This window comes from Rhinolophus sinicus, linkage group LG09, assembly GCF_036562045.2.
Source record: "Rhinolophus sinicus isolate RSC01 linkage group LG09, ASM3656204v1, whole genome shotgun sequence".
NCBI lineage: Eukaryota > Metazoa > Chordata > Mammalia > Chiroptera > Rhinolophidae > Rhinolophus > Rhinolophus sinicus.
The window spans coordinates 101,529,746-101,547,133 of record NC_133758.1 but is presented as its reverse complement, the minus strand read 5'-3'; the positions used below and the strand labels follow the sequence as shown (position 1 = coordinate 101,547,133).

The 17,388-nt window shown below is 42.5% G+C and overlaps 1 long non-coding RNA gene across 1 annotated transcript in view; it reads right to left on the bottom strand.

The window, feature by feature from the left end:
- LOC109444616 (uncharacterized) overlaps positions 1 to 17,388 on the bottom strand; it is a 319,813-nt gene that overhangs the window by 90,268 nt on the left and 212,157 nt on the right. The window lies entirely within an intron of this gene.

The following is a 17,388-nucleotide window of genomic DNA, read 5'->3' as shown; positions in this document are numbered from 1 at the left end:
GCAATCCACTGAGGGTAATGCAGCAAAAAGAGAGGAGCCAGGACCCCTGCAGACACTGAGCATTGCTGCCGTGCCAGCTCAGACTTTAACCTTGTCAAGCCACTTCCACAGAGGTGAACTTATATCCAACCCAAAAGATGCCAAGTCTATGTAGAATTTTTTAACATTAACTACCCTAAAGTTTTGGTAAATTTTAGAGTATTTATGGATTCCATCTTGGAATAGCCAGGCTTCATATCTGGTGTTGTGGTTTGAAGACCTTTTTTCTCTTACTAAATTCTGAGCCAAGTGAAAAACAAAACAAAAGGGTAAAATACAAAGAGACCAAAATATCACTATAATTACTGACAATGCAGATATTGGAGACTATGTGGTCCAAGCCTCTGGTAAGTGGGCTTCCTAACGCCAAACACAATTACCCAGAATGAAATTGTAATTATCCAGCATTCACGGGATAACTGGTCTTCTGTACACCTTCCCCGTGGAGCTGACCAGAAGGGTTACACTAGCAAAGCTCTCTCCACATGGATAAAACATTAGGACCAGGGAAGAAGCATTAACTCCTAATAGTGAGATGGCAAAAGATGTGACGTGAGGTCCGTTTAGCTTGGAACTAAAACCTGAGAGAAGGTGAACAAAGCATCTTCATTCAACATCAGGAAAATTTGGGCTTAACATTGGCCAGCAATGCTGTGTCAACTAAGGTTTTTATAACTCAGGTGGTTCAGATTTCAAAGTATATATTAAATGGATATTCATGGCAATTCTACATCAACTCCCTCCACCCTCCCCATGAGACCACCACTTTGAACTTGGCCATTATGTCTCTGGGAGATGGAAGTGGGAGGGTGAACCAGTTTCCCAGTAAGGTTTCTATCCTCGCATTAAAGAAAGGACAGACCTTTCCACAAGACCACAATTTTCATGTGGCTACTCATTTTCACAAGTAACGACTGGAGTTGATACTAAGAGGAATTCGTATCTAAATGATAAATTCCTGCAGTGAAGATGAGAGGATACGCAGCGATCTCCATCTGTAGACTACACTGGTCAGAGGAGATCAGGGGTTCTCCCATCAAGGGCGTGCCCTGTTCCTTGGGCATTCAGAAATATTTGTGTTTGGGGGAAAGTTTTGGTCGGCACAAATGACTGGGGTGTGTATTGACATTTACTTGGCAGAAAATACCTTACATCGTAGGGGATACTTGCATACAATAAAGGATTGTCCCATCTAAAATATTAGTTGCACGGGTATAGATGGACTTAACCTGGAAGACGCCCCTTGTATGCTGTTCATGCCACAATGCAGAAGAAGTCGAGCGGAGCCCAAGTCTCCTTTGCCACATATGTTTCCTCGGTGTACATCTTGCCTTAGTGTGACTCTCCCAGGAACAGGCAATTTTGGAAGGCAGGGACTGTAACTATTCCCAAGCACTATATCACAACTTCACTAAATTATGTCTAAATATATTTGTTCATTCATTAATTCAATAACTTTTGTTGAGCAGCTACTATGTGCCAGACACTGTTATAGGTCCTAGGGATATAGTAATGACTAAATTAAAGCTCTAACTAATTCAACATTGTGTTGAGTGGGGGAAGTGTAAAGAACAATGACAAAATTCCCGTTTGTATCTAATATAGAAGCCAGGAATTATATACACTTATTAGTAAAAGGGGGAGATCACCTGGATTTTACAAATGGAGAAACTGAGGCCTAGAGAGGCTCAGAGCTTGTTCAATTTCACATGATAGCACAAAGCAGAGTTGGAGCCCATTAATGCCAGTATTGTGTTGCTCTGTGTTTTATCTCCATCTCTACAAGGGAGAGTAATAAAAACTCAAGAATGATAATCATTCCACCTTTGGTTCATGAGGCTTAGGTTTGCTTCATGACAACCCCTGAAATTATCTGTCACAGTTGTAATAATCAATTGACAAATAGGAAAGTGACTAATTATAAAGCAGTCTTTTAACATTTTTGAATCATTCCAATTCAACAAATATTTGTTGAGCACCTACTGTGTGCCAGGTACTCTACTACCTGTGCTGTGGAGGACTCCGAGATAAATGGAGTCGTCTTCCTACCCTCAGGAAAGTTACTGTGTGGAAAGAGACAGATGGTATATAACTACAGTACTGGGTCAAGTGTGATAAATGCCATAATAAAATGATAAAGACCTGTGGGACCTGAGGGGAAAAGATGAATAGCAGCTCCTCCATAAAGTGTTTCCTAATTTCCCCAAATGGAATTTGAAATGGAAAGATGGACAGAATGTTAATAGAGGGGAAAAGACCTGCTTCAGCTTCTCATCCAAGGTGACAAATTTCCTGGAAGTCAAAGAAAAAAAAATCTGAGACCCAAAGATAACAAAAAGCAAAAGCAAGGTAAGTCTTTTGGCCACAGTTAGGCAGTTCTGGTTCCCAGGGTCCTGGTAAGCATAATAAGAACAATAATTATTGTAACTGCATTTATTAAGCACGCACTGTACCTCAGGAGCTAGACTTTTCACAAACATACATTATCTCATTTACACCTCAGAACAACCCTTTGAAATAGGTGCTACAATCATCCTCATGTTACTGGAAAAATATTGTGCCTTAGAGGGGACATGTCACATGGCTGAGGTCACAACCATAGTCAGTATCTGGGCGGGGCTTGAAACCCAGGATTTGCAGTCTCCAGCCAACATCGCCCTAGCACATGGTGATAGGATGACTCCTTTCCCTCAAAGTTGCAACATTCATTCTTGTCAGCATTTCAGAAGCAAATAAAAAGTAGCACATCTCTAAAGGAACTGTTTAGCCAACTTGGCTGAGCAAGACTCGGCACCTTGAGATTTTGGGCTGCCATTACCAGCCCAAGAGGCATTTTCAGTCTGGCCTGATTAGTCAGTAATCTATTAGTCTTAATAGATTTATTCAAAACAATTCCTAAGATTCTAAAAATCACGACATACCCCCTGATGAGGGAGTCAGAAGATACTCTGCCCAAGACGTCATTAGTTCAGTTCCTGTTTCTTCCTTAAGTCAAGTCTTCAGCCTTTACGGCGCCTCCTCCTGACCACAACACCCTGCCTCTTCACAGTTTCACCCTCCAACTCCTACATCAAATATCATTTATACGGCACTTACGGAGATTCTTCTGCTGTGGGAAGAATCCTATCTCCCATCATCACGTGTGCTTGATTCCATTCCATCCCGCAAGGGAGCAAATGATATGAAAACCAATACTTCTAATGCCCCCTCAGCTCCCACATTTTCCCTTCCCCAGAGGAGAAATAAAGATTGATGTGACTCGTGGGGAGGAGGCAGGGTTAACTGCTAACCACCCTGTGCGGATCTGGGGAGAATGCAGGGCCATCGTTCTTTGGACCTATTTCCCCCCGGCACTCAGGCATGATGGACTCACTCTGTACTTCCACTCACGTGCTGCAAATAGATGGAGCAGGGTCAGGCCGTGGTTGGCCTGGTCTATTCTCTGATTCCCTCAGCTTCTAAGAGATGGAAAAGATAGTACTCATGTTCATCTTGTAGGAGAATGGTGTGGGTTAGAAGACATGATAGAAGAGTAAACTGTAAAGGGCCCTAAATGTGTAAGGGCTTATATTATTGTTATTATTATTGTCATCATCAATCATCATATCATCTTATGAATAGAAAAGGGAGCTATCACTTATTAGACACCCACCGTGTGTCAGATGCTTTAAATACATTCACGGCCCTTGAGGTGATGCCTTATTGGTAAAGCTCAGTGCGAGGTTCCCTAACTCGACTGCACACTGAAATCACCCAGGGCTATTTAAAAAATACCGATGCCTGGCTCTCACCCCCCGATGTCTGACTTAATTGGTATGGAGTATAACCTGGCATTGGGACTTCTAAAAGATCCCCAAGGGACACTAATGTGTAGTTGGGACATCGGTGTCACAATCTTTTGACCGCTAGAAAAGGATACAGGCAAGTTTGGCTGAACAAGACCTGAGGATTTATTTCTCACCTTCTCACCAAACCATTCCTGGACTTCTACAGCCAGTGGGGACTATGGCGCCCAGCTGAGCTGTCATACATCTGGGTGACAGTGGGTAGGTCATCTGAACAGCTGTGGGACCCAACACTTGGGAGATCACTTAACCCAAGAACAAACAGGGGCAGAAGGAAAATAGATGTCTTTTTAACAAGCTCTCTAGCCCTCTAGTTGACCTCGGGGTCACTGTTTCATTCTCCTTGGGGTGTGTCAAACGTGGATATAATGATAGGAAGTCCAAGCAATCAATTTCATAGTACCAAACCCTGGTTTCCCTAATGAGGAGAACCACAGCATACCCAGTCGCTAAACCCACATTTCTCTCACTTCCCAGCCCATTTTCTCCAGTTCAACTTAATTCTTTGAAAGTCTTCTAATCAAAGCAATTCATAAAATTTTCCACTTAAGAATAAAATAAGTATAGATTCCTTTCTGCCAGCTTCTTAAGCAAACCTGTTAGTTCTGCAGGTTTAAACCCACTTCCTTTTGACTTAGCTTTCTAAAGAATCTGTAGCAGTAGACACTATAGATATGAAAGTCTGTGGTCGCCCTCAGACTCTGCAAAATAGCACCCCGCATTAATATAGCCTCATCAATTTCCCAATTTTATTGGTCACCCTAAGGGAAAACTGGTCAGCCTATTACAAAATAGTGGTATATACAACCCAGTTTCCTGATGGAATAGCCTAGGTCCTCATTTATAGGTAGGCAATATTATTTTCCTCATTTTACAGATAGGGAAACCGAGACTCAGGTTAATGACTTGCCTTATAAAAGTGCTGAAATTCAAAGCCAGGTTTGTCTGACTCTAAAGTTTATATGTGTGTGCCTTTGCCCAGCGTATCCTGTCACTGTCTTCCATATAACTTTAACCCCAAATGAGTTTTCCTCATTAAATTAGCGAGCACCTAGAACACTGGTCATCCACCTTTCTTTTCCTGAGCTAGATCATGGCTACAGCAATTGACCTAGTGCTGGACAATACTGTACTCACCAGTTGTTTGGTGAGGGTGATGGGAATGAAAAAAAGTTGGCCACGTTCATTCATTTTCCAATCTGAAAGATTTCACATCATAGAAAATTCTAAAATCGTTCTTCAGTAAGTACATTGATACATCAGTAGAATTTGCTTGTAGGTAAGACTTCCACCAGCTGAGAGGATGAATTGCACAGACAACTACTTGGGAATATTTCGTTAGGTCCTTTCTGGGACCCCTTGTCTGCAAGTACACTGTTCTTCCCTGTCACATGAAGACCTGGAGACACCGAGGTGTCCTCAACAGTCAGTTACTAGGAGTTCTATGTGTCAGAGGAGCCCAGACATACAAAAGGACAACCCAGAAGGTGTCTTCAATGATGTTAGACTGACTCACTATTTTCAATGATCCAGAAGACAATAAGATTTAGGACATGTTCCTTGTGTGAAGACAAAAACCCCAAGAAGACAGGTGCCAAAAGAAGAGCTGAAATGTCCCTGACGTTCATTCTGCCTTGGTCAACAAGTCTTTATTTCCTACCTCTCTTTACCTCATAATCTTGGATATGTTCCCTTGAAGAATGACGTGGTCAGCTCTGACATAAAGGGAAAAAAAGCTTTGGCCTGATAACTCTTCTCTAGGTGCAGGGACCCAAAACCAGGCCACCCAGGGGTTAGAGAGGGGAGGGGACAACAGGAAAAGGTGCTGAGTGATAGCTTTAAATAAATGGATCCAGAACTTTCACAGGAGGAAAGGAAAGTCATTCAGAGCCATTTTTACAAACTGCAGGGAGGGCCCTTCCCTTTGGTACCTCACAGGCTAACACCTTCCATTTCATCTACAGGTCATGGTCAAGCTGACACCGATTGTTTCCTGTTTTATCCTTGCTCTTGCACATCAGCTTTTATCCCCAAATAGGAAAGCAATAAAGAAGGGAACTAACACGAACAGAATGCCTGCTCTACGTCATTGTTCTGAGCATTTGATGTGCGTTGTCTCATCTCATTTAACTTAATTCTCCACCTCACCGCATTCTACAGAGGAGAAAACTGAGCGGCAGAGAATCAAGATCACACAGCCTGCAAGTGGCAGGTCTGAGACTCACATTCACTTGCGTCTGCTCCAGAACCTGTGCTTTTTCATTCCACCGGTACCAGTAAGGGTTTTTGTTTTGTTTTGCTTTGTTTGAACAAACTTACCAGAATGTATTCAACAAAATGAGGTCTGCCTTTCTATGGATGAAAATATCTGCCTCCAAAGATGTTGTAAGGATCAAATAAAGTTCACTCAAAAGCACCTGAGGTACCAGAACGATGTACTCACAAGCACGGGTCCCTTCTCCTAGAAGGCCTGCCTCCTGCTCTATGATGCTCCCCTGAAAGATTTTGGGCACAGCTACACTTACAAAATAATCTTCTAAGAGAGTTGTAAATCCCATAAGCCTATCACTGCACATACCCACCCTGTCGTTGACTGAAACCACAGTAATGTATTTCTGAATACCAGCTTGATTCCCAGATTTGCACTGAATGACTTATAAATGAAAAAAAAAAAAAAAAAAAAAATTAAATCACCCTTAAAAACAAGAACACATCACTACTGAAGATAGTCAAGAGTATCTTGCTGACTCTGAATTGTAAAAGAGACTCTTCAAAAGTATTTCCAGCAAAGGCATACCACTGGGATTGCATTGGTCTCCAAGTAAACTACCATAGAGAGAACTGCATTCTTTTGCGTGGATATTTTAATGTGTTTTTAAAAATCAATCCTATGACCCTATACTTATGCCTCCAGGGGAATTGCAAGCTTTCCATTCCTGGAATGTTATTATCAGGATGCTTTACTTTGAAGGAGAATATGTGTTGCTTAATGAAGTTGGGCTGTCATAAAATACCATCGGTTGGGTGGATTAAACAACAGAAATTTATTTCTCACAGTTCTGGAGCCAAAAGTCCAAATCGAGGTGCCAGCAGATTCAGTTTCTGGTGGGAGCTCTCTTTGTGCATTGTAGGTGGCTGCCTTTTTGCTATTAATATATCTTCACAGGGCGGAGAGAGAGATCTCTCTTATCCTCTTCTTATAAGGTCAAGTCCTATTGGATTAGGGCCCCCCACCCTTATTACCTCATTTAATCATAATTCTCTCCTAAAGACCCGATCTCAAGATACACTCACGTTGGGGATTAAGTCTTCAACATATGAATTTGGGGGTGCGGGGGATGCAATCTAGTCTGTATCAATATGTTATAGGATTTTAAATTCGTCTTCCGTTAATCAAGAAACTGTTTCCAATGGCATTTGGATCTGGGATCCTGCAAACACATGGAATAGTCTATTCAGTGACCTCAGGGTTGGACTATGAATTGGCAAAATATTCCTTCCTGATACTTTCTTGCTTTCACATTTTTCAAAAGGATATATACCTGACAACAGGCTATTGACACCTTTGTCTTTAAATTGGATATTATTTGATCTCTAATGTCAAAATCTGGAGGTACTTGAGGGGGAAAAAAGGCATTTTCTAGAGCATCACCTCTCCTTAAGGGTAAGGGAAAGCAAACGAGAGAGGCACAAACTGACAAGAAACGTTATTAATGTTTCTTTAAGGTCTCCCCTCGGTAATACCAGCATTCGCTCCCTTGCACCAATCAAACAAAAATTACTGCTCTTGGGGATCCCTCCCCCTGAAAATGAAAAGCTGTAACAATAACCTGGACCAACTAAAGCTGGAGATACAAGAGTCGATTAAGATTAATTTCCCAATTTAAAAATTATTCTGGTGAGGTAGGAAAGGGCACTTCGGTCCTGTCACTTCAGCACCCTCCCAGGCCCCACGCGTGACCGATCTGATTATGGTGGTCACCCCTGCCCCTCCGTGTTTATATCAGCTCAGGGGCAGGGTGTCGTAGGGCAGAGACTGCGGCCTCCCTGCCATCATTTTCCACCCTCTGGTTCCATTTTCCTCTAAAGATGAAAATCATCAAGTTTGAGTACCACCCCCACCTCCCCCACTTCACTCCTTCTTTGAGATGACCTGCTCATCCCTCTGACCAGCAGACCAGCAAGAAACATCTGCAGCTCCAAACAAACACATACACAACTGCACTCCTCGGATGAAGGGTCAACAGACTTCCTGATACAGAAGATCCTCTCCCCTTACAAGGTGTCTGGTTGCTTTTGCATCCCACTGTTAGAAACTCCATGCTTCTTTCCTAGCCTTTGCCATTGTACTTAGCCCAACTGGTGCAGAGCATCAGCAAGACGTGTCACGATCCCCCCCTCCCCCAGTGGCTCCCTATTGTCCCGTGGCATAGGAGGGGGCCGTGCCAGACACACAGCAGACCCTTCCCTGGGCTTCCCTTTGCAAAGCCCAAGAGAAAGATGCAGAGGAGGCCAACAGCTGCAGTGCTGGCTGGTTCTTGACAAATGGGCCTGTCACTCTTCCTATTGATTAGCAATATTATGACATTTCCTTTCAAAAACGCAGATGTGGCAGGGCTAGTGTCAAGGCCGTGGCTCTGGGTGGAAAATAAGGTTTGCCATTGTTGGCTCTTCCCCCTCTACATCTGTTCAGCTTCCGAGGGATTAACAAACAGATTCTGATGGTGTGCAAAAGATTTGCAGTAGAAGTTCTGACACTCTTAGAAATATATATTACTACGCCACAACGGTAAACATGGCAGAGAAAGCACATGGCAGCCCTGGGTAGGACACTGCACAAAGCAAGGGGGAGTTCCGTGAGACGAGAAAATGAGGTCTCGCTCTGTCTTGGCAGAGCTGCTCTTCAAGTCTCCTGACTACATAAATCAAGCCATGGAGAGGTCTGTCATTCCTGTCCCTTTGCTTGAAACGCATGAAGGGAACTGGTGAATTGGTGGTTCATTGCCTTCTCTCCTCCAAAAGTGTCTTTAATCTCATCCCGGCCCTATGGGGCTGACGGTGTATTAAGGAGAGATATACACCTAATTCCATTTTCCTTCCCTTGTACAGAGCATTCAGATGATAACACATGCCTGCTTTAATTTGTGAAACTTCTATGGGGCACTCCCCACCCCCCAACCTATTCCCGACATCTATTCCCATGTCAAGATTTTTAAAAAAAGTGTTCTGAGTAGCAGTCCATTTAAGTAAAAAAAGGAAAAGTGCATCTTGCAGTCCAACATATGGTACATTTTGAGGTAAATTACAGGTAATTCATGAACATTTCCAGCAGCGAGATTGCTATCGTGGGACTCTTGTATCTCCATTACGTCCTATTCTCATTTTTGTGGTTAAAGGAATCTCTCAAGCCTTTGAAGCAGAAAAGGCAACACACTCGCTCTGCACCATTTTGTCCTGCTAAGGAAAGTTATTATCCTGCTAACACACGGGACTGATCCAGCAACTTGATTTAAGCAAAGCCGATGGAAAGCAGGCTGCGAGGGGACACATGTAGCGCGGGCTTTACAACGTGAAAGATCTGGGGGTTGGCAAGCACAACAGTTAAATAGGAAAATAAAATTTGAGCAAACTAGAAACTGTCAGGCCCACACTATTGGATGCGAGAGAAAAGAAAAGAGGAAGTCACTTGGGGGATGGGGAGAAGAAACAAAAGGAAGAAAAAGACTGCCTGTTAGCCCTGGGGGTCGGTGATGTAAATTAATACGAGCTAAATGGGATGTGACCAATTTGTAAGGCATTTGTTTCTCTCCCGTGTGATGGGAGAGCTCCATCCCAGGCAATCACTACTTGCCTTAGGCTACCCCTCCTCACACACTCCTAGTCTCTATAGCCATGTTGACCACCTCTCTTAATATACAGAGTCCCCTATGGCTCCCATCACATCCCAAGTCCAACCGCCTTGTGAATTCACTCCTGTGACACTAATGTTCCTCTTCTTGAGACAAAACCTACATGGTGGATCCTGGGTTGCTGGGAAAGATGAAGAGGAGGGGAAGCAGGGGAGAAAAGAAGGACAAAACAAGCGTTCGGCATATTTGGCCCCTCTGCATTGTTTGGCAGTCTTTGTGTCTGGACCGCCTGCAAGAATTACGCAACTTCCAACATCTCCTTCACATCAAAGCACTTCTGGAAGAGCTCTCCAAGCTCTGAGGCTGAGCTGCCCTGTGCCTCCCCTACCCTCGTCCTAAATCAAGCTTTTATCTGCCTTCCCATCGGAACTGATGCTAAGTGTCCCTGACACACACATCCTCCAAATAATTTGAACTTGATCTGAGGCTTTCGGCCCTCTTGACTCAAAAAAATTGCCTATGATTTGCTTGGCAGCCATCCACCTCAGCATCGGCAATTGTGGGCAGAGATGTTGATGTTCGTGAAGGAGCAGTTGCCATGGCAACGCAGAGTTCAAAGGAAGGGCCCTCAGTGGTATCAGAATAGGGGAGAGTGATAATGTAATGAAGGCTTGTGTCTTCTTATGAAGGGACAGGAGCTGGCCAAGTGATTGGGGGCTGGGGGGTGAACGTATGGGCAATTCATCATTACAGTTATGTTTGAACTATGAATTTATTTGGCATTTTGGGGGGACCTACCAGCACAATGGGACATAGGCATGATAGGGATTTTGAAAACTGTATCTAGCCTCGGCTCTGTAGTAAATAGTTGAATAACCTTAACCTTGTCACTCATTAAGTTCCTCATCTATAAAATGAAGGGGTTGGACTAATAAAATCCAATATCTTTTCCATAGTGCTCTGATTCAATTACTCTGTGTAATCTAGGAACTTTCTGGATCCATCAGATAGTATACTGATGTAAATCACATTCTATTTATCAAGGCCTGGAAGATGGAGAAATGGGTGGATATCTGTACACATGGAATCAGACACTCATGGGACAAGTGTTAAACACCTAGTTTGTTCTGGACACTGTCTAAGGTGCTGAGATGATGGGGAAAATGGACAAAGCCCCTATTCTCAGCAAACACACACTCTGGCCAGAGAGACAAACATTACACAGATAAACACGATGGATTATTTAATGGTGGTTGTGGAAAGGCCACCATGTTGAAGACAACATGTTACTGGAAAATCCTTCCGTGGTCTAGATGGGCTGCAGAAGTGCCAGGGAGGCTTATTGGAATAAGTCATGTTTGGGGTAAGATCTGAAGAATAAGTACAAATTAATTAGACAAAGGGAGGAAGGAGAAGGCTTTGCAGACACAGGGAAAGGCACGTCGACCTTGGAAGTTGAAAGGAACTAAGATGAGCTGTGCAGCGGGCCTGAGGAGGTGGGCCTGGCCCCATCAGAACAGGTCAGGAAGACCATATTCGGTTGTTCTCTTTTTAACATAAGAGCAATGATAGGTCATTGAGGGTTCATACACAGATTAAGATTTTTAAAAGATCACTCATGCTACATTATGGAGGATGGTGGCTACTGGGGGATTTGGGAGGTGGCACTTAGATTTCAGCAATGACAGCATCCTCAAGACAATTGTAAATGATTCAGGAATCAAATTTCTTTTACTCTAGGTTACTTATTTTGACAGTCGGAAGCAATTCAAAAAATAATTTCACGATCTCTTCCCCTTTGCCTTGCCTGGGTGGACACATCCTGTGATGATTTTCCTGAACTCCAATTGGTTGAATCTGCCAAGGGAATTTGTGTGACCAGTGGTGAATTATTATTGATCCATTATTCTTCCAGTGTACCTCCACTGGCCTGCAGACATTTCCTATTCCAAGTGGGGTGGGGAGTTGGGCGAAAGTATGTATGAAATATCCATTTTAAAATTCTGAAATGCTTCCTCTTAAAATTCAGAAACATCGACATAGACACGTAAAGAGTTGAACCCAATAATATATCGACTTTGAAATGGAAAAAAATCTCAGCTTCAAAAATGCAAAACACACTCCTGGAAAGATTTATTTTCATGCCAATGCTTATTGGATGTTTGAGGGGGTGGTTCCGATTGTCCATTGCAGGGAGAAGTTCTGGGCAGGTTTTCAGGATGAGACAAACTCAAGAATTGACTAGGTGACCAGTTTTAGATACCTTGGGGACAGAAGCAGGGTAGTGGGTGGATAGCAGAGAAGACCCTTGTCAATTTCCTCCATTAAAATGTACTGCATTTTTGCAATTTTCTATGGCCCATGCTAAATATTTGATATGCCTTACGTTGTTTAATACTCAGAACAACGTCGTGAGTAGGCACTATTATCATCTTCTTTTAACATATGATGAAAGAGAGATTTAGAGCATTTATTTGACCTGCCCACAGCACTCAGTTTTCGTACCCTCATGCCCTCACATGTACCCTCTCTGCTCTGCTGTCCAACTGATCCCAAGGGAGGGAGATGATGGAGAGAAGCTCAAAGAAGGGAGCTTTGTGCTTCTAATCATTCTCTCTCTTCAAGCTGGCGTACCCTTCCTCTCTTGTTCCTGCCTCCTTCTTTCCCACTCGTAGAGGGAGGCCACAGGGAAAGATTTATGAACAAAGAAAAGCTCTCTAACCTCCCTATAAACTTTATGGGCCATGTGGACATGTACAAATCAGATATAAACATGATGTCCAGGGCCAGAGTTCTGTAAATAGTGATATCACTGAGGAAAATCTCCAGGAGGATCTGGTTCCCGAGAGAGAACAGTCGAGGGTCCTGAAAACAGCGTGTGAAGAATGATGAAAGCTGCTTTGAAGTGAGGCCCAGGGCCTGTGGTGTTTTCAGCAGCTTTTTCCCTGCAGCCCTTGGAATTTTAGCTGCAATAAAAAGATACCAAAAGAAAACAGCTGGTCTGGTCGGATTAGTTAAAGTAGAAGCAATGTGTGGCCCTGTAGAGAGCAGCATGATGGTGGGAAAGCAGGTGTGGTGAGGTACAGGACTGAGGGGTAGTGTTCGGAATTAGTGTATCAGACCCACCAAGGTTTCGCCATACACATCAAATACTACCGTGTTTTCCCGAAAATAAGACCTAGCCGGACAATCAGTTCTAATGCATCTTTTGGAGCAAAAATTAATATAAGACCTGGTCTTATTTTACTGTAAGACTGGGTATAATATAATATAATATAATATAATATAATATAATATAATATAATATAATATAATATTGGGTCTTATATTAATTTTTGCTCCAAAAGACGCATTAGAGCTGATTATCTGGCTAAGTCTTATTTTTGGGGAAACATGATAATGGGTTACAAGGTACTTCCACTAAATTCTCTCCTTGGGTCCACACCAGCCCTGTTGGGTAATTAGGGAAGTTTTAACATACCCATTTTACAGATGAGGAAGATAGAATGTTGACTTTGGCCAAGGGAAGCCAGAGAGAAGTTATACTGTCTGGGCAGTGTCATTTGGTGACAAAGATGGAGGTAAAAATAAGATAGGGGTTCTGAGCCCAGTTCCCCCTCTGCCTATGAGTTTCCTCATCTGTGTGCATGTTCAAGAAGGTCCTGTAACACAGTAGGTTCCTGAGGGCCTGACACCTGAGGAAATATTAGGGAACATCCTCGTTCACTGATTCCAGCATTATTACTGGGGTCCAGAGACCCTTACATTAGAATCATACTATATTAGTGCCATTAAAGTGGATAGCAGCCAGCCCCCAAGAACCCCACCTCGTGGCATTGACACCTTTTTGTAGGCCCTCTCATGTTATACAAGGGCCGGTCTGTATATCCGAGAGAATATGGCAAAAAGGGATGGCATGTCACTTCTGAAACATAGCAGACTACAGCCTCCATCTTGGGTTCTCTCTCTCTTTCTCTCTCTCTCTCATCTCTCTCTCTCTCTTTCTCTCATCACTCACTCTAAGTACAGCTAGCTTGCACGTTGTGAAGACAGTCCGGCAGCTTACTGAAAGGTCCCCATGGTAAGAAACTGAGTTCTCTAGTCAATAGTCAATGAGAAGCTGAGGCCTCCCAATAACCACATGAATAAGCGGGGGAAGTGGATCCTGCCCCAGTCAAACCTTCAGATGATGGCAGCCTCAGCTGATAGCTCGACTGCAACCTCATGAGAAACTGTGAATTAGAACCACCCGGTGAGGCTGCTCCAAAATTCCTAACCCACTGAGGAAACTGATGTCATAAAGGTTTGTTGTTTTAACTGGCTAAGCGTGGGGGTAATTTTTACACACCAGTAGATAACTAACACATTGTATATGCTGCAGCATTTGTGCTCCGAGGTACTGAGGAGGAATGGCAGAGGACTTTCTAATTGTTGCTGTTCAGCTAAGAAAGATGCTTGACAAAAACCCTACACTGTAAACAGTCCCACAAATGAAATGTTTTTCCTATATAGATTACGATATTACTGATGGAACAAAACAAAATCAGCATTCTGCTAAGAGGTGAGGATACATACAGCACACAAAAAATAGAAGTATTATGACGGCAGACAACTTAGAGACCTGAGCTGAATCACAAAGATGAGTTGGGGGAGGAGAAAACGGGAAGGAACGCGAGCAAAGGTAATAAGGGAAGAAATGGCAGAGGACGCGTATATATGAAGAACGAGAAAGTCTTCAATATGACAAATGCATAGCAGAAAATAACATGAGATGAAGCTTGTTTGCCACGGAAACATCAGCCCTGACTAAAGGGGACAGCAAACAGCGGTCACCCAGCTAAATCGTCTGCTACAGGAAAAGACCAAATGGGGATTCTCATAGTTCATATCCAGCTGTGACGTCCAATATCATAGTCACTAGCCATATAGAGCTATTGAAATTTAAATTAGTTAAAATAAACTTTAAAAATCAGTTCCTCAGTTGCACTGAGCACATTCCAAGTGCTCAATAGCCATGCATAACTTATGGCTGTTGTATTAGACAGTGCAGATATAGAAAACTTCTATCATCACAGAAAGTCCTATTGGACAGCTTTCACATATAGTATCACTAGGTAATATCACAAGTACATATTGAAATTTTAAGACAAGTTGTGTAAAATATCTCTGCAAGCATCACATTAGGCGATATCCAATACAACATTGATATGCTACCTAGGCATCGAGGCTTAGGTCAAAGCTTTGGAATGTAATTGTGTGGGATTTTTTTCCGGGTGCTTTCCTCACACTCTTGGGCACCTACATTTCTGAAAGGTAAATAACTGCGTAATAATAACTACATACATGTGCTTAATATTGTTGTTTTATATGTACTGGTAAATTTCATCAGAAAAACTATTTGTGGTATGTTTTCTCTACTGAAATTCTGGTGGTATTTCATAGAGCAGTCATGTCCTGAAGAACACAATTGGTGACAATTTTATAGGCCATAAGGAATTTGAGGAGTGATATGACTAGCTTCACAGTTTAATAGCTTTTGGGAAAACAAAACAAAACGAAAAACCATCAAGCAGGATGTTTTCAGGCAAGGGTTTTCATTAAAAAGTAAACATTTCCCACAGAGTTCAGAGCTCCCTCAGTATCTCAGCTAAATATCTAAATCCAGGTATGGATGATTCAAGAGGCTGCACTCCTGACCAGAGTGCCATACTGCTCTGGTGATTTTTGGAAATGCTTATCTAGACATAGGTAAGGCAATGTAATGCCAAGTAAATGCTCTGGAATTAATGCCCCACTTGCCTCCAGCACACACAAATTAAATAATTCTAATCAACTATTGAAGACCATTTATGCTCTATAGTCCGAATGGACATGTTATATACATAATCGTATGTGGTTTAATATAATGTAATTTAATAATGGCTCTATTAGGGAGATATTATAGTCCCCCTTTCAAATAAAGAAAACAAGAGCCCTAGTTTGCTCATGGCATGGATCAGACAAACGAGCCACACTTAGGTACATGTATCTGATTTCAGTGCTCATTCCCTCGCCACTATGATATAGCACGTGACTCGTATCTGTTAAATGAAATGGCTGCTTATAGTTAGAACACACACAAAAAGAAAGGACAGTTTGCATCACGGTTCTGTGATTTGTTTCTGTGCACTTAATATTTAACTAAAACTAATTTGCTGCGAGTCTGATGGCTTTGTCCCAATACCAACTTCTTACCTCTGGCACTTTAAGTAGCAGTCTGTTAGCAGTGCACTACCGCGTACACCCCGTTTATACCCCAATATACTACCCTAATCATTTCCTGGAATGGATAATGCCAACCCAGGTTATTGGAGAGCATTTCGGAGCGGTCAATCGCCACGCGGGAAAACTGGCCAAGTCCATTTCCTCCTCAGGGCTGTCACAGCAGGCCGCAGACCTGGAGGCCACCTTGCCCTGATTCCCCAAGTAACTTCGCAACTTTGGCTGCTCCATCCAGCTGCCGGCTGGTTGCAATTCGCCTTAGGCAGTCTGCTGCAATTTTCCATGTCCCAATCTTATCCTCCATTACAAAAAAGATGGGAAATATAATGGGCTGAAAGAATTCCGATAGCAGATGCCAGACATCAAATTACACAGGTAGTAATCACATAGATTAGGAAACATAATGAATACAATATTCAAGCTGCACACAGACAATGAATTTTTCAGTATGATACAAGCTTCTTGTTAATAAAATGAAATAACAATTTTCTTCTTATTAAAGCTAAAGCAATCTCTATTTTCTAAAGGGACACATGTCACCCAGACCTCTGGGCTGAAATGATTTGAAACGCAATACACACAGGACCAGATGGACTAATAGACATTTTGGCTGACTCTTACATTTCAGATTGTGTTGCTGTTATTGTTCATTACGGAGTGGTTTACAAGTTTCACCTAATGTTTCTGAGCCCTTTTCAGAAACAAATATATTAGTCACAACATATCGGATACAGAAAGGTACTGAGGTGGGCGTCCAGAGATTTGGGTTTTAGTTCCAACTTTCACTGTTAGATTTGGTGGTCTCGGATAATAGAGGGATGTACAAGGATGAAGTGGTGGGGGGCTCTGCCCAGGGGTAAGGAATAAGGGGGACCCTGTCTGTGGAGAATTTCAAACAATAGCACGGACTACAGTCAGTTGGCTTTTTATTACCACGCTCCATCTATGCACAACAATGTCAGTGACGAAGGCTCTTCCGCCCCCTCAAATCTTTTGTTGGTTTCAGTTTGAAGCCAATGATATTCAAATTAATTAATTTTAAAAAATCATACCTATGTTTCAAAGTAGCACATTTTATAACTTATCTTTTAATAATAAGTGTGTTCTACGTAGGAGTCAATTTTTAAAGCTCCCAGTTACAGAGTTGGGCTCCAACACATGTGAACTCAATTACATGCTATGTGCATTTATTCCCAAAATAAGTCTGCAATGACTTAGAATCCTTCAGGTTCGCTTTGAGCTCAGTTTGTGTCTTCAGCCCCATGATACTATAGACTCCTAAACAACAGATTTGGTATAAGCAACAATAGCAAGTGGATATAAAGCCAAAAATACAGAACTCGGGTTACTTCAATTCTGTCATTTTATGTGACTACTTGGCGTTTTTATTTGTT